Consider the following 2,047-nt stretch of genomic DNA (forward strand, 5'->3'; position numbering starts at 1 on the left):
ATACACTGTAACTATATACACAACATTACACACTAACTATATACACAACATTACACACTGTAACTATATACACAACATTACACACTAACTATATACACAACATTACACACTATAACTATATACACAACATTACACAGTGTAACTATATACACACCATTACACAGTGTAACTATATACACAACATTACACACTATAACTATATACAGTGCCCCGCTTGTCCTCGGTGTACAGAGCCCCGCTTGTCCTCGGTGTACAGAGCCCTGCTTGTCCTCGGTGTACAGAGCCCCGCTTGTCCTCGGTGTACAGAGCCCCGCTTGTCCTTGGTGTACAGAGCCCTGCTTGTCCTCGGTGTACAGATCCCTGCTTGTCCTTGGTGTACAGAGCCCCGCTTGTCCTCGGTGTACAGAGCCCCGCTTGTCCTTGGTGTACAGAGCCCTGCTTGTCCTCGGTGTACAGATCCCTGCTTGTCCTCGGTGTACAGAGCCCCGCTTGTCCTCGGTGTACAGATCCCTGCTTGTCCTTGGTGTACAGAGCCCCGCTTGTCCTCGGTGTACAGATCCCTGCTTGTCTTCGGTGTACAGAGCCCCGCTTGTCCTCGGTGTACAGAGCCCTGCTTGTCCTCAGTGTACAGAGCCCCGCTTGTCCTCGGTGTACCGAGCCCCGCTTGTCCTCGGTGTACAGAGCCCTGCTTGTCCTCGGTGTACAGAGCCCTGCTTGTCCTTGGTGTACAGAGCCCTGCTTGTCCTCGGTGTACAGAGCCCTGCTTGTCCTTGGTGTACAGAGCCCTGCTTGTCCTTGGTGTACAGAGCCCCGCTTGTCCTCAGTGTACAGAGCCCTGCTTGTCCTCGGTGTACAGAGCCCCGCTTGTCCTCGGTGTACAGATCCCTGCTTGTCCTCGGTGTACAGAGCCCTGCTTGTCCTCAGTGTACAGAGCCCTGCTTGTCCTCGGTGTACAGAGCCCTGCTTGTCCTTGGTGTACAGAGCCCTGCTTGTCCTCGGTGTACAGAGCCCTGCTTGTCCTTGGTGTACAGAGCCCTGCTTGTCCTTGGTGTACAGAGCCCCGCTTGTCCTTGGTGTACAGAGCCCTGCTTGTCCTTGGTGTACAGAGCCCTGCTTGTCCTCGTTGTACAGACAAAAAAGGAAAAAAGGTTGTTCAGCTCACCACTTGCTGAGGGCATCAATGGATAGATGTGCGGTTGTCATGCGGTTGTCATGCGGTTTTTGCAAGTAAGGTTTGGAGTGCGGACAGCGCGGGCCACATCCCGGGAGGTGCAGATCAAAGGGAGTGAAGGTAAGGGGTCCAGCTCACAAAAATAGGTAAAACTTAGCTTTTACTTCACATAGTTAAAAACATGGAACAAAAGGAAAAAAACAACAAAAACCCCATGTGTATGCTAAAATGAACACTGACGCGTTTCGAACTTGCTAAGAGTTCTTAGTCATGGCAAGTAATGCAGGTAAAAGAAAGGTTTTTCTACTAATGTACCTGAGTATGGAGGAGTGGCTCCCACAGACACCGGCGTGTGAGGTCAGTTCCCGGCCATAGAAGTTAATTGCCGCCAGGTGAGGAAACAACCTGACGTAAGACAAGTAAGTAAAGAAACTAACAACCATGTAGTAGTTCATAACAACCAGTGTCGCAGCAGAAAAAATACAATACAAAAGATGCGGTGCACATCAACCATAATATGTTCGTATGGATGGATATTTCAAGAGTATATATTCATGAGTGTAAACATTAGACCAAGATGCAAAACCGCATACTGTGCAGAAGTGCCAGTGGTCGCCTGAGTCAACATATAACAAAATTGTAATATATATCGTCTATCATCTGATCACAAATAGAAAAAATTAAATATGAAAAATAAACAGATATAAAATAAATGAAATTAGATGATAAACAGCGTGGATCATCTACAATAAAGATAAATATAGGCTAGTAATAGACAAGTGTCATAATAGCGCTCACAAGTGGGGAACATGGCAAAAGATGACCCAATCCATAGACACAATGTAAAATTTGGGAACACGAGCCGGTCAGCCCTGT

The sequence above is a fragment of the Hyla sarda genome, unplaced genomic scaffold (genome assembly GCF_029499605.1).
Source record: "Hyla sarda isolate aHylSar1 unplaced genomic scaffold, aHylSar1.hap1 scaffold_1509, whole genome shotgun sequence".
Taxonomy (NCBI): Eukaryota; Metazoa; Chordata; class Amphibia; order Anura; family Hylidae; genus Hyla; species Hyla sarda.